This window comes from Halichoeres trimaculatus, unplaced genomic scaffold, assembly GCF_033239565.1.
Source record: "Halichoeres trimaculatus isolate MK-OKI-2021-1 unplaced genomic scaffold, fHalTri1.1 fHalTri1_scaffold_5, whole genome shotgun sequence".
Lineage (NCBI taxonomy): Eukaryota > Metazoa > Chordata > Actinopteri > Labriformes > Labridae > Halichoeres > Halichoeres trimaculatus.
In genome coordinates this window covers 21,306,094-21,321,265 of record NW_027437183.1, presented here as the reverse complement: position 1 = coordinate 21,321,265, position 15,172 = coordinate 21,306,094, and the positions used below count along the sequence as shown (strand labels likewise).

At 38.4% G+C, this 15,172-nt stretch overlaps 1 protein-coding gene across 3 annotated transcripts in view; it reads right to left on the bottom strand.

The window, feature by feature from the left end:
- Nucleotides 1–3,084, bottom strand: part of fgfr1a (fibroblast growth factor receptor 1a) — a 38,333-nt gene extending 35,249 nt beyond the window's left edge. For all 3 annotated transcript variants that reach the window (XM_074669585.1, XM_074669583.1, XM_074669584.1), the window contains exon 1: nucleotides 2,432–3,084. The gene's annotated coding sequence lies outside the window, so the exon portion shown is untranslated. The remainder of the gene's footprint in view (nucleotides 1–2,431) is intronic.
- Nucleotides 3,085–15,172: the final 12,088 nt, after the last annotated feature.

The following is a 15,172-nucleotide window of genomic DNA, read 5'->3' as shown; positions in this document are numbered from 1 at the left end:
CAAACCATGATTATCTCTTTAAGAAACAGCTTTGATCAAACATGCTGTACTAACATACAACAGCCATTGGTGGGTGAGGTTAATGGATTATTACTTTTCCTATTTTTGTTTTTCAATGCAACTTAGTTTCATTGCTTTTTTTAACTTAACTAACTGTTCAAGATAACTATCATGACCAAGCTCTGGATATAACACAAACTGTCTATAATACAGTAGGTAAATTTCATGGGTATCTCATGATCACTGTTAACTTACTCTACAATCATTTTTAGAATTAATCGTCAAATATCCAAATATACGACCTCAGGGCTGTTAGCAGCAATTCTTCATACTTTATACTTAAGTTGAGTAGACAATTAATATAAAAGCAGGTAAACGCTGTCATCATCTTGGTATTTAAGTTGTGAAATGACAGCCGCAGTAATCTTGGACTGTTTGAAACTATCTATTAGTAAAGTGTATATGGCAGATTGAGTTCACAGGAATAAATCAAAGCAAGAACGCAGTTATCATGAAAAAACCTCACTATATCTTAACTGTGAGTGCCAAATTAGGAAAAATTAAACAGCCCTCAACTGTTGCCAAAATGCAATTTATATGCAGATACTGATAGATATAATGGCCTCCATACATCAAACTCAGCTAAACCCAAGTCCTGACAGACTATCATCCACTGTTGGCACTATTGTCATACTCGGGCAAAAATTCCATTAAGAAATGTATGAAAACTAATCTAAAAACAAAGCACATGAAGACTGTTTTAAAGTTATTAAAAAGTAAATGCTCCAGAATTAAAAGAAAACCTGAAATTGAAAAGACTGGGACTTTTCTCTTATTGCAAAACTTGACAAGAAGTACTCTTATGTTTACAAGTTCTTAAGACATGGTTACACTTGACTGAAAATCTGGCAGATGAACGGGGTTAAACTAAACAGATTACAACACACAAGACACATTTAGCTTCTCTCATTATACAAAGACAAAGGTTACAGGCCTAACCCATAACATGGCCCGCACCATAATTACTGTTCACTGCCATCCATGCATAAAATTCCTCAGCTCCCAAATTCTGCAGCCCCCCCAGCCCCAGCTCAACTCTGCACTCCCAGCCAGCAACAGGCCGGTCTGCACACGGCTGCAGTTCAGTGGACACAAGAGCATCAGACCATTCCCCCAAGGCTACTGTTTTCACAAAAACACACACTCTGTTTTTTTTTTCTTTTGCAGCCTCACAATGTGGAGCTGGGGTTGGTACCAGTGTGCTGCGGAGGGAGCTCAGGTGTCAAGAGATAACACCAAAACGTAAAGACAAATAATCACACCTCGCCATTTGGTTGGCACAAATGTGACTTTAAGGTTTCTAATTCTGCAGGGCGGCATCAAGAAATAAATTCTAACTCTGCAGACAAAGCTGACAAGGAAATCATTTCATTTCACACCACGTCTCTACAGATTCATCACTTTTTCACTGCCACATGAGCAGCTGAGTAAATTAATAGGCAGCTTGGTTCCTCACTTCCCATTATATGTGTCAGGAAAAGGTTTTTTTTCCCCCTTGTGGTGAACTCCCTGTGGAAACACTGCCTTCCTAAACCATCCATCTTCTCCCTCTTCCTTTATATCATAACATTTAGAGCTTTACATAACATCAGGCTGGCCTCTCCAGACACAGACCTCATGACAGATGTACTTATAATGGCCGTCCTCTGAGAATTTTCAGATGTGGTTTAACCTCAGAGTGTTTCTGAATGTGTAATTTAGGCCATGATTTGGAAGAAAGGAAGAAATGTTGTGGAGTGAACTTTACTTTTTATGTTTGCTAGTTTAGTCTGAGCCTGCATGTGGCATTGAGGCTGCAGGGTTGAAAACACAACTCACACTGAGATAGTAAAGGGGGAAGACACAAACATTTCCAGAGATATTACACACTTTGGAAGACTTGTGCAAAGAGGTATCACAAGAAAACAATAAGACACATCAGTCTCACAGATTCATGAGATCAAACTTCATCTGCACTGTGAACATTTGCTTTCTTCAGCCTTGATGTGTCGAGTCCCTTCTCCAAGTAAATAATCTAATCTGATCACAGGCGCCTGTTGTGTCTCCAGATAGGAAGCAAAGCAGTTTTTAACAGGACTGCAGGCTACACTTGGGCCTTGTGTTTTCAGGTTGTACTCTTTCATTTACAAGCATGGAGGAGACGGGCAGGAAGAAAACTGCCTCAAGAGAGTAAAATAACAACATGAGCACAGCACAATGTGACAAATACACAAAGACACATTTGTACTTGCCTTAAAAACACATGTTTGAGATGTGTTACATTCTTTTTTATGACATAAACGTGCATAAGTGTGATGAAATGAACCCTTTAGTGCGTAAACATTAAAGTGAAGCTGCACCAGAGAGAGGAGAAATAGCAGAGCAGACTCACCTCAGAGTCGGGGGGCTGAGAAACAGCCAGTGTTGTTCAGATAAGAAGACTCCCGAGCTGAGATTGGATGCAGGAAAAAAAGGAAAGCTTCCACAAAAAAAACTGTATATCCAGAGAGGTGAAACCGAGTGGCCAGTTAACAAAGCTCACTAACTCCGAGCTATGCACGCTTTGCCAACAAGTTTGCGCATATTTCAGCCAAACTTGTGCGACAGAGGAAAAGAATGTCCCAGAAGAAAAACCAATAATCAACCGAGCGGGGAAAAACTTCCCACACGGTGTGAACTCTTCTTTCTCGAAACAAACTCGCTAGCTTTGGTTTATTTCCTCCATTAAATTTCTTCAATCTCACCTCGCTAACCTGAGCAGCTCTGGAGGAACACCGCGAGTTCAGCCCGTGCGGTGGTTTGTAGTCCCTTTATCCCAAAACGTCCCGATGAAATGAATGCCCTCACCTCCGAAAACTCAGTCCTAAAGTTGTTTAGCTCTCTCTGACCAAATTTCCACAAACAAAGTGTCGTTAACCGTTTTGTTTCGACCAAAAAGAAGTAGTAAAACAATCCTGGAGAGAGTCTGGACCATTCCTGGCGGAGAAATGCTGTTAAACAACGAGAGTCCGGGCAGCTCCAAACCTCCCCCCTTAAATCTGAGAGTATGCGCATCCTCCGGGCTTTAGCCAAGACCGGCCAAGACCGACCAAGTTACACAGGTCACTTCCGGTGGATAATTTCAAAATAAAAGCGAACGTTTCCAACGCATACAACTACATTAAAGTGGTCGCATATCTTTTCTCAGCTTTAATCGATAAATAAAAACGATATGTTTTACTGTTAACTGATTTATAAGGCTTAACTCATCTGTGTGTCATATTACCTTGTTTTTTTTTCGTAAAACAAAGTCCATTCTAATTACGGTTATTCTGATATATATAATTATTTTCAATTTTACTCTTTGAATTTGATGTATTCTATTTTAATCGATTTTATTGTATTTTATTTCCCACTGTGTTACTATATGCCTGTGATGCTGCAGTAGGCCTAAAACTAATTTCCCCTCTCTGGATCAATAAAGGTTTTTGTTATCTCACTTTATCTTATTCATCTTACATCATTTATCCGTAATAGGAAATCCCCATGCAATCTCAACATCCGTGTTTTATCTGTGTATCACTGTTGTCCAAAGAAGTAAAACCTTGAACACAAAAGGTGTTTTTTTGTTTGTTTGTTTTTTTTCTCCAAGGAGTGAAGTTTTATACATTTTAATGAATGTCCATTGTTAATCATTTACACAAAGAAAGAAAGAAAGAAAGAAAGAAAGAAAGAAAGAAAGAAAGAAAGAAAGAAAGAAAGAAAGAAAAAATATCGAGAAAATAAAAATGCATTACGGTCTTGTCAGATGTTCAGGGAATTATTGCCTTAACTGAAAATAAATAAATAAATAAATAAATGAATGAATAAATAAATAAATAAATAAATAAATAAATAAATAAATAAATAAATAAATAAATAAATAAATAAATAAATAAATAATAAATAAATAAAATAATAATAATAAAACACCAAAATCTTTGTTTTTGTTATGTTTGATGACCTTCAGTTGATTCACGACATGAGTCATTTTTATACAACTAATGAGTAAGAAAATGAGTCATGGCTGGACTCTTAATCTGGAAGCATTTCTATTTTTTACAACATGTTTACCTTTCTTCTTAATGCTTCTTAGTGTCATTTATCTAGATTTTGAGTGTTTTTGCTAAACTTAATCCATTTTCATTTACCCCCGGGAAAGGTTTGGGACTTTTATTTTGAATACAAGATACCCGGAATTCATGACACTGTGCATGCTGTTAGTCTCTATCTTGACGCAGGTCTGCCGGGGCTGGTGGAGACCTGGCTCCCCCTGCCATCCACGGCACCTCTTCCTCCACAGAAATCCCAAATCCCGTCTTTTTCACAATGGGACTGAAAACCTAGACAACACGGGAAGCCTGAAACGGTGATAATCGACAATCACAGTCAACCTTTTTAAAACTTCAGAGTTGATAAGTGTCAACTTTATGAGAGACCCCATCAATAAATGACACCAATATTTTAGAGTTCATCAGGAGACGTTTGGCTCTCCTTGTATGACGGTTTCACTTTGAAGGGGGACTATAAAAAAAGATCAATTTTTTTCACACATAAAAGTGTTCCCTTTTACAGAGGAGTTAAGCTTTCAGTGAGAACTTAACTTTCTAGGGGAAAAATTGTACATGATGGAAGATAAAACTTGACATTACAAACAGGTGGGTGATAATAAAAAACTAATCAAAAGCAGAGGGTAAAATCTAAAGCGATCTCTTGGTAGATAAAACTTCTTTCCATGCATAGTTTCACATAAGTTACATGAATGAAAATTCACTGACTTAAAGTGAGCACTTTCATCATCTTCCCGTTCAGTCCATCCATAAAACAGCTTTCTGCTCTGGCATACAGATCATATGGCTTGGCAGCATTTCAAAGAGCATCAGAATTTTAAATGTTTCTGTCAGCTCAGCACAAATAAGAGTTTGCTCTGATCAAACACATAGTTCATATATGAAGAGGCCATGTGGTCTTTGATTACATGTCACAAGTGATTGACGACTGAAGCTGCAGAGACACGTGAAGCCCAGCTTGGTGGACGGATTAAAGTTAAAGAGGACTAAAAAAAAGACTTGTGTTCCAACATGTGTTTGTCTTTTATCTCCTCTGCAAAGTGAACCCAGTGAGGTGTTGAGGACAGGTTCAAAACGAGGTGACTGTCCTTTCTTTGAGAAGATCAAACTCTGTTTTTAAACAGTTTATGTCTTTACTCACTGCTGCTCTACTAAGAAACCAGTGTCTTATTACTGTTATATTGACTGTGGCACAAGCCACAAACCGAGCTGCTATCAGGGGACGCAGGCGGATATCTGCATGTTGTAACAGCGTGTACAACTGCTTTGACTTCAGATTAGATAAAGGGTGGATTGGCTGTTATTGATCCATTTTTAGTTCAAATCATTTAACCACTAAAACAAATTTGGCAAAGTGAATGAAGAGACAACTGCGGAAAAATATACTTAGTAAAAAAAGACTAAAATTTCACATGAGATCAAACCACAAACTACCTCTGAAGTCAGTGAAAACACTGAAATCTAACAGATGCTGGAATGAATAACTACCTCTGTAAAAGCAGCTTTATTTAATACACACACACATAGTTTGATTTTAAGTCACCATCTAAGTCTTCTTTTGTTATCCTAAGTTTTAAAACTGTTAAAATACCTTTATTCAAAGGCCATCTTACATTTTTAGGCCAGCTGTCAGCATTTGAAGAGCAAAAAGCATAATTTAACACATTTTGTCAAACCTCTTGATGACTCAAGGTTTGGAAATGAAAGGAATGTAGCTGCAAAGAGTAGGAAAGAAGTGAGGGAACTGAACCTCGCTCGCACACCATTCATCTCCTCTTAAAGCTCCAATGAGAAACTCTTAGTTTGACTTTGGTGCTCCTTGTGGACATATCTGTAGGTCTTATCTCTTTGATGACCCTGTCCTGTTCATGCTTAGGTTGTGTGTTCTGACAAAATCATTTCCAACATGCCTCTAAGGGGCCGTTTACACGACAACAGTTTGAGGGTGAAACACAAAAGTATTGTTGGGATTTGGCCTTTCGTTTACACAGAAATTTGCCGACCTAAAATGCTAACATTTGCCTCCAGAGTGGAGTAGCAGTAGGCACTATTACCATGTAAACAGCAACCTGGTGTTTTCAGTGGAAAACCTCATGACACACTCTACTTTGCACATGTCTGGTACAACAATACTGTTGTTACGATTGTAACAAAATGCCATGTTGTGCTTGTGTTACTTAATCTGTTGAATCAGCTGACTCTTTTTCAACAAAATGTGCATCTGTTGCACCACTTCTGCGCTTGGCATTCACCAATACACCAGATGATTGGCCCAACTCTACTTCGGTGGAGATCTACCAAAAGCAGTTTCTGGACAAGACAGTTATAGCGCCTACTACAGGCCTGGCATGCTTACTACAGTGTTTTCAGTCCCTCAGCATTTCTGTGTAAACGCAAACCTTTCCTCTGCATTTCTGTGTTTTGGGGAGAAAAGTTGTTTTGTTAACGGGGCCTAACTGTCTAAAGCATCGCTCATTTTAAGTATTGGCTGTGGAAAAAAGAAAAAAAATTGTTTCTTTCACATCCACCACCACCTATTTAGACATGAAAACTAACCTTATAGAAGTTATAAGTCCTCCATGTGGATTGGATCAGTTTAAGTGGGTCACGAATAAGCATCAATGTTAACAGCACTAAGTCTAAGACACTACTATAGCAATGGCTAGAAAAACACAAACCTAGTCTTGACCCAAATCTGTGTGGCAAAATTGGGCAATTTATAAAGTAACTACCAGTAGCGGGAGGCAATTATTCAGTTTTTCTTGTGTAGCTAGCATTTAAGGAAACTTCCAGCAAATATTTTCTTAACTGTAGTTTGTTTACATATGTTAACCCCATTATTTCTGTCCATTTTGATGCCCTGGGTAGAGTCAGTTCATGTTTCAAATACGAAACATAAAAAAGGAATCTATTATCTGATAGTCCACAATCAATGTATTGGTTTTAAGTTTGCTTGAATACAACAAAATGACAGAGTTGTGTAAAAACTAAAAACTGCTTTGAAGGAAGCAACTTTTACAACATTTTTTAGTTTAAAGAAGGTTGGCTCAATCATTTGTAGATGCCCATGGGCCTCTGTAACACAACATCAAGTAGATTTGTTGGTCAAATTCTAATTTTTGTTCCACAATGGTTTATTTTCTGCACTTGCATGAAAATATCTGTTTAAAGAGACACTGTGGATAAATCATCCTCAGATTACAGCTGACTGGAGCTAGGATGTCACCACAGTGGTCTACATTCCACATTTGCTCTTCATAAAAACTGGTTTTCCTGCAAACATTAAAGACTGCTGATAGAGAGTTTGTCAGTAATACTTAGACTACAAAATAGGATAAACTGAAACCAGAACACTGTCCATGTTCAAAATCAAGGCTGCTGTGGACAGATTTATTGTCATGTAGAATCTGTAAACAGAATAGTCAAACTGGATTCAGAAGTGCTTTGGAGTGATGATAAACTGGCAGAGTATTTTATTTATTTATTTATTTTTAAAGAGAAACATAGTCAACTTTTAACACTCTGTTCTGCTTCCCCATATTTTAAACATGGATACAAAGTAACAACGCTGGATGTTCAGACTAAATGTGCAGATTGCTAAACATTTACATATTGAAATGTTGTAGAAATACTTGAATTTGCCTGTAAATGGATTAAAATAGTCTGTTGTAGAAATTGCAAGAGATCTTCACAAGATCTTCATGAGCCTACATGAATGATGAAGATATAACAGGATCTCCAAACTGGTTCATGACAAGTTGGAGGGGCCTCAATTGCAAAGGTCTTTCCATAGCGCTTCCAATCAGAAGGAAGGGGGTTTGTGGAGCAGGGAGCCTTAAAGAGACAGCGGCTAAAACAAAACATTCCCAATCACAGGCTCAAATAAGGGTTTTCAGCATAAGAATAACAGAGATACTTTTTAAGAAAGATCAGTGAGTTTTGGAGGTGCTGGTGAAACATATGTCTTCTTTGTCTTTAGCCAGTCTTCATGCTAACAGGCTAATAGCTAAGGTTTCATGTTTTAAGTATAAAGTACTACCTGACAACCCTTAGTTTTTACATGAAAATTGGTAAGGAAACAGAAATGCAAACCTCAAACAGTCAGCAGTTTTCTGGCAGACAGAGGACACACTGTCTTTGTGTTGAAATAAGTGGATTGTGGTGAGACTCCCACTTTTTACAGTTCTAGTTTTCCTTTTTTGTTTAATTCAGCTCAACTTGAAATTAACTCACTCCTTCAAAGAGAGTTTCTTACTGCCTATAGCAGATGGAGTGAGTTTGACAACCGCATACATACCAGAGAAAAAGCAGGCATGTTTATAAGGTTAACTAATAGTGAGAGTTAAACATGCATGTGCTGCCATCGGCCACATCTTACGCTTTCAGAGCATCAAAACACGGCGAAGATCTTTGATGCAACAGCAGTGTGGTACCAGACAGTTTATAGACGTTTCTTTCTCTGTTAGTGTGTCTGATAAAGGGTTCCCTTGAGATGTGCTGTAGGCCGTTAATAATAAGCTCCACACAAGACACAAAAGCCTTGGCAGGAGTCCTAACATGTGGTGGTTGTTTTTTCATTTGGATGCTTATTGTTTTCTTCTTATGATAAGAGATGAGTCATATATCTGGAACTCTGGAAATCTCTCCTCTCTGTGTGAACAGTGAAAGCTGAGGGTGGTAAAATGTGTGTGAAACAGATGAGACATAATTAAAAAAAGCAATTGGAGACCAATAAAAGATGGCATTTGATTGTTTATGGTTGCAAAAAGGGATGGTTTATGGTCTTAGTCAGACTTTTATTTCATTGTTTTACTTAAGATTTACCTCAGGAATTTATTTCATCTGAGCTTTTGGACACCTTCTTGATCTTAATGTTGGTGTTGTATTCCAGAAACTATATTTACTGGTGTTTTTGACTCTTTTTCCAGCCTGTTCTTCAATTAAGTGCTTTGGACAGCCTATTGGTGAAGAGATTGCTGTAAACAAAGTTAAGCTCTGCTTTCTTTCTCTACAATGCAAAAAAAAAAATTAAATCCAAGCATGTGTTTGTCTTACTTTTAAGAAAGGATTTGTTGTGGTATTAGACTTAATATGAGCCACACTCACCAGAAAAATATTTTATTGCAAGAAAATAGATGAAAATGAGCCTGAAGTGCCTAAAAACTGCTAATGGGGAATAGAAATAATAAATAAAGAAATAATAAGAACATTTCTTGACTTGTTTGGTGAATGTGGCTCTTATTTAGCTAAATCAGTTTACTAGCACCTGTAGGAGAATGAAAGCAGAAGTTGTATCATGCTAAGCTAACCTGAAACATCTCAGTCATGAATCATTAACCTGTCCCAGAGATATGCACATGCCATGGTCTCTAAAGAAACATATAGACAGACCTACAGATACTGACTGGCTATAAAATGACAGCATCACACTTCTCATTTTCATTAATAATTACACAATGCTATGTGGAGATAGGGCCAAATCTATGTGTGTCAGTTGAACTTTGGCTTAGATGTTGCCCACAAAAGCTCAGCCTGAACACCGCCTGTTTTTAAGAGAAGGTGGGGCATCTCTGATCACTCCTCACTTCCTTTCAGTGTAAGGAAATGTGCCGGACGCTGTTAAAGCCAGGGATACCTTATGCAAAAGCAAACTGAAGGCAGTCTAAGCCACACATCAGCATGAGGACAAACATGAAGTCATGCAATCCTCAGAGTGAACAATATTGGCCTCCCCCAGCCCCCGGGGTTTGCTTTGCATGATGATTTCCCTAGCAGCCTCTTCATCGCCCCAAAGTGCTGTTTTATTGTCCCGGCTTTTTACTGTTTGCATTCCATTGTTACCCAGCAAGTACAAATATCCTCCTTTATACACAAAAAACCTCAGAGCCCAGCCCTCATCCATCAGTCAGCAGCGCCCCTGCTCCGCACAGGGCCCCCCAAGCTCTGTTCACCACCACCCCTTGACCCCCCCACTCTTTGACAGGACGCTGTTGTGGCTTTCCGGGCCTTTATGCTGCCTGTTGTCTGAGGCAGATTGAAGACCCTTTGTGTGCGTCGGCCCCTGTCCTGAGTGGCCGGGAGGAACCTGCTGAGCTGCGAGAGGAGAGACAGGAATGCGCATATGAATGGGCCAGTGTGTGCTGGGCACCTGCTGACAGAGGGACGGTGTGCCTCTGTGAGTCTCAGTTCATCAGCGTAACCATCTTGTTCAATTACACGTGCAACCCGGTGTTACGTTCTCCCGGTCAATCACACTGAAAGGGAGGATTGTCACAGTGCGTTGGTGAATGTATTTCTGTTTGGTGTAACAAGAATCTTAACTAATTTGGTGTCAGCTGCTTTGTTTTAGTTGTGGATAATTTCCATCAAATGGAGCTTTTAGTTCTGCCCTCAGACTCAATCTTCCGTGCTGTGTGAGGACTTTGAAGGATGGGATTTATCAGATCTGATCTCCGAATAGGAAAGGCCTGCAGGGTCTTGTCATTACGGGAAATCCATCCATTATGAGTCAGCTCTGTCAATGATTGAATAGAGGAGACACGATACATAAAATATGAACCCATAAAACTCAGACCCAGTTCTACAACAGTCTATATATGACGGCTTATTATTACAACACCATTTACTGAAAAGGACACAGTGTACAATTTCATGGTTTGCAAGTCAATTATTTACTGTTTGTAAAACACAGCAGTGTGAAGCTGCCATTCAATATGTAGAAACTGATCTTTTTTTTTTTCTTTTCATCAAAATTATGAGCTCACTTTAAATTTAAAGGGTCTGTGAGGAGTTTGAAAGTGATCTTGAAAAAGTCCCCCTTCTAGATATATGCCTGATTGTTGTAAAATGAGACCATCAGTGTATCAGATTACCAATGTGAGTTACTTCAAAATGCTACTTCTCTTAGCATCTGATTTTTTTTATTTTTTATTTTTTATTCTATTTTTATTTTATTTTCTCCCAGTGCATCCTGCTACCTTTGAATTTTCCCTGTACTGCTGCAATACCTGAATTTCCCCTCTGGGGATCAATAAAGGATTATCTTATCTTATCTTATCTTGATTGAGTCGATGTAAATATTTACACCCAACATCCTGATGTGATATCTTTCTATAGAGACAAAAGAAAAAAATGACTTTTCTCCTGCCCAGTTTTATGTAGCTTTCTATGGTGTGAGAGTTTTTCTATTTGTACTTTTCAACTGATGCAAACATGAAAAACAAATCAAAGTTGACTGACATTTAAAGATGATGGTTACCAGAACTGGAGTGGCTAACGTACCGTGACCACATATCAGCATATCTGTTGACCAAAGATTTGTATGTCCTCTGTGGGGGCAACAGCAACACGACCTAATGAAGCATTTACACCCTCACATTGATACACAAAGCTCTTAGCAGACAGTGTGCTTTTCACACATGGGACAGAAATAAAGTGTCCATCTTGTAAAGTTTTGTTTTCGCTTCCCAAATGAATGTTATTCCAAAGTTGCCTCTTCTTGTTGCTGTTTGTGTTCTGACATCCAGGTGAAATAATTGACTTTTAGTATCTACATGCTCAGGAATTTTTAGTGTGATGTAAATTTAAGATTTTGATCTTTACACACAAAAAATAAATAAATGAAAAATAACCCACCATGGTTGGTATGGGATATTCACAACTTCAAAGGTGGGATCTAGTATAACAAAAATGTTTCTAAATGGTTATAAGAAGCAGATAGTTATCTAGGCATTATTTAGAAAAATATTTAATCCTGAGCCATGATAAAAGTGTAAAGGTAGAATTTTTAGGACAAGTTTTTGTGATTATGTTTGTATATTGGATTGAGTCCTCACAATTCATCTCATGTTCATTGAACCCAGTAGCGTAACATCACAGTGATAGGCCCTGGTGCAAACTTTTTTTGTGCACCCATCCCCGCCCTAAATACATGCGCACACAGATGCACGCTTTATTTTCTTCCTTCACAGGCCCCTGACAGCATCTGGGCCCCGGTTAAGCTGCAACACCTTCCATATTTATGCCACTGATTGAACCCTACACTACAAACTTAAACAACTTAACTGCATTTTAATCATTTCTCTTAAGAGTGTCTTATAAGACTTAAAACAAGCCACATTTACCTACAAAGCTCAGAAAAACATCTCATTTTGAAATACTAAGAGACAAAGTATAGCTGACAAACATGCCATGGTAATACGAAAAAATATTTTTAAAGTTATTTTAAACAGAAATTAAGTTTTAATTTCAGAAATGTATTTTATTGTCTTCACACTCCACTGGAAGATTCTGACACTCATTACAAGTAACCCACCTTTCATGTTTGGCTTTTTATACCCTGAAATAATGTGAAAATGATGTTTTTTTTACTAGGATTACAAAAAAAGCTTGCTTAGTTTGGACTTTTTGCAATGTACTCTTAATTTATTCACAGGTAGGGTATAAAAATAAGCACTGACAAGATCTGTTCCTACTAGGGATATGACTGATTAACCATTATCATCACTGTTGCTTTTGCTACTCAGTAGGATTACCTGCTGGTCAGACAAATCATTGTTTACTATTGAATGCAAATATTACAATTCATATGTTGTGTTGAGCTGTGGCACAGCAGTCCTTGAGATGTATCTCTGGTCAGTGTCTAATGCTTTAATGATGTACGACCCAGATGTAAACAAACACAGATGAAAGATAGCATCCTACAGCATGGCCCAGTTTGGCAGTAATTTGACCTAGAACACAAAGTTCTGATAACATAAACATATAACAGCGTTATAAACCTAACCTGTTAGAAAGTGACTAATTTATGTTCGCCTGTATAACGAAAGGGCTGATGATGCTTGCTCAAAGAATTAGTCTCTCCACAACATCTAGAGCTCACATATTGCACTGGGCATCATTTTTGCAGCTAATGTATAGGCAGAGATGATCCAGCCGCTTACCTGGTAAAAACCCAGCAGGAGCCCACATTAGCAGTGCTGTCACAGTTACCTTATAAGAGTAATGTGATTACTGATTACTCCTTTAAAAAATAACTTAGTTACTTTACTGATTACTCAATTTTAAAAGTAAGTTAGATTACAAGTTACTTTTTCAGTTACATTCAGCAGCTGCTGACAACTCCTCCCACCGCCTCATAAAGCTGCATGATTTAGCAAAATTGTGGGAATGCGATTACAGTGAATAATATGAGTCAACATGTTTTCTTTTATGTTTAGAATTTTAAATTATAACTAAAGAATGGTCATAAAGTTTGATTTGGCACATTACACTACTTTTCAGTTAAATTGTAGCATTAAATTAAAATTTTAGACACTTTGTTTTAAACTAGTTTGGTTTTATCAGTTTCACTTTTTGTTTAAGTTGTAGCCTGTTAAACCTGAATTTGTAATACAAATATGCAAAAATAAATGTCATTGCCATGTGGGGCACCCCAGTCTAAAAAATCCAGGCACACCCCTGCTTGTCAGTGCGTATCTTGTTGCAGGTAGCCTACGTTTTGATGCCCTGCTCATAAACAAATGGATTTAAGCGTAACAGAGGATTCAGCTCATGGAATAGAGGGAGTCACAGTGAAAGATGGGACTCAACTTTCTCCAGGTAAAAGTCAAACAATTTCCCAAGCATTTATGGCTGCAGTGCTCTCTCAAATTGATTCATGAATGTTTCAAAGATTGTACGGAAGCTACCCATACAGAGTGTAGAACGAGCCTTAATATTGTTATCTTAAGCTGACACAAACTCAAAACAGTGACTGTAATTCCAGCTAGAAAATGCACATCTTCCTCCTCTCTCAACTGTTGCCTCCCAACTGTTGTATACATTTGTGTCACTGTCCTCATGCTAAAAACATGATGCGTCGCATAAGTTTACTCCCTGAGAAGCAAGAAGAAAGAAAATATATCTTTTCACTAAAGAAAATGAAAAAAAAGTATGACAGTTCCTCTTGTTAGCACCAATAATTCACTTAAAGGTCCCATATTATGCAAAAATCACTTTATTAATTTTCAACAAGTGCAACAATTTTGTTGCACTTAAGCAGAGAAAATCTCTCCAGCAGCAGGGAGGAGAATTCTAAGGTTGAAGAGCCATCACTGCTTTGTTTTTGGCTGTAAACAGACACATGCACAAGCTTCCCATCTTAGAAGACACTCAGTAAAACTGTGCATGTGTGTGCTTGTCACTTCACGGCCAACTGCTTTTCCAACTTTGGACAGTACAACAGAGGGCTAGCGAATAGACTGGTCCTGAATCCAGGCGCATTACCAACCATCTGCCAACAAACCTCGGACCCTGGAAATGTGAGTATTTTAAATGCTGTGTGCTGTGGAGCAGATGTAAGAGCTTTTCCTCAGTGTCCGCCCTGTCTCTGTTTAGCTTCAGGATGCTAACTTTAGCTGTGGTTAGCCTGTTGTTTTAGCCTATAATGTTAGGGTAAATGAGCTTCGCTGTTTTCTAAACATTATGAACTCGGAGCTCGTGGTACCGCTCTCAGTGACGCGGAAGAGCGGTGCGGTATCAGTGGTGGCTCATTTACATATGGAGGCCACGCCCACTAAATCAGAGCGTTCTGAACAGAGGGGCTATGAGAGCCTGGAAACAATGCTGCTGTGCTTGATTTATTGGCTTTTTGGACCAAACCATTTCCATTACCATTTCATGAAGACATCAATGATCCATATTAAACTGCAGAAAAGGAGCAGAATATGGGACCTTAAAAATAACCTGTACGTTTTAGTGTTTGACCCAGTCAATCTGTTATAACAGTGGAGGTGGGCTTTGAGACTTCCAACTGTCAGTCAACTCTGGGAGCTCTACAACTTTTGGCTTGACCATCAGGCAGAAGTTGTGCCGTGCATCTTCCTCTACATTCTGTGGTCTTGACCCTTTGTGAATCTCAGCAGCAGTCTGCACATGCACTGTAATTACTCGGCTTTTAGGTTAAAAGTCAACATGTAGAAGAAAATGTAAAAATGCAAAACACGCTGTAAAAGTTAAACCAGGAGCACTTAGAGAAGATTCCCAAAGTTCTAGAGTACACTAAT